This window comes from Coffea arabica, chromosome 7c (assembly GCF_036785885.1).
Source record: "Coffea arabica cultivar ET-39 chromosome 7c, Coffea Arabica ET-39 HiFi, whole genome shotgun sequence".
Classification (NCBI taxonomy): domain Eukaryota; kingdom Viridiplantae; phylum Streptophyta; class Magnoliopsida; order Gentianales; family Rubiaceae; genus Coffea; species Coffea arabica.
Window position 1 is genome coordinate 39,279,390 of NC_092322.1, and position 882 is coordinate 39,280,271.

Consider the following 882-nt stretch of genomic DNA (forward strand, 5'->3'; position numbering starts at 1 on the left):
CACCTTTCAATCCAGAAATTGAGAGGACATTACGTAGACAAAAGAGGCATACACCACAGCAAGAGGAACAAGAGATTTGGCAACCAATAAAGGAAATCTTAATAGAGCTACCATTTGAAAAAGAGATGACAGAAAACGAAGCAAATAGACGAGCTTTACGAGATTTTGCTCTACCGGGGATACAAGGATATCAAACAAGCATAGCAAGACCAACAGTAAATGCTAATAATTTTGAGATTAAACCATCAGTTATTCAAATGATTCAACAATCTCAATATGGAGGTAATACTACTGAAGATCCAAATTCTCATTTGTCAACATTTCTTGAAATTTGTGATACAATAAAACTTAATGGTGTTAGTGATGATGCAATTAAGCTTCGACTGTTTCCATTTTCATTAAGGGACAAGGCCAAGGTTTGATTACAATCTCATCCTCCAAACACTTTTACTACTTGGGTTGAATTAGTTAAGGCTTTTCTTAATAAATTTTTTCCACCTAGAAAAACTACTAAATTTAGAATGGATATCACTAGTTTCTCTCAATAGGAAGGAGAGACATTGTACGAAATTTGGGAGCGCTATCGGGAATTACAACGAAGATGTCCTCATCATGGTCTCCCTGATTGGGTAATAATTCAAACATTTTACAATGGTCTCACCTATCCGACAAAAACGCATATAGATACGGTAGCGGGAGGAGCGTTGATGGGAAAGTCAGCCGAGGAAGTTCAACAATTAATTGAAAAAATAGCTGCTAATAATTACCAATGGGCTAACGAACGAGATAATACAAGGAGAACTGCAGGTATACTTGAAATAGATATCTTGAATATGTTAAGTGCAAAAATGAATAATGTGGTTAAGATGCTTAACAGGCAAG

General features: G+C 35.8%; 1 non-coding gene across 1 annotated transcript; it reads right to left on the bottom strand.

Moving 5' to 3' along the window:
• Positions 1-512: 512 nt before the first annotated feature.
• Positions 513-619, bottom strand: LOC113700248 (small nucleolar RNA R71). Its single transcript, XR_003450592.1, has one exon. It is a non-coding gene; the product is annotated as a small nucleolar RNA R71 (small nucleolar RNA).
• Between the last annotated feature and the right edge of the window lie 263 nt (positions 620-882).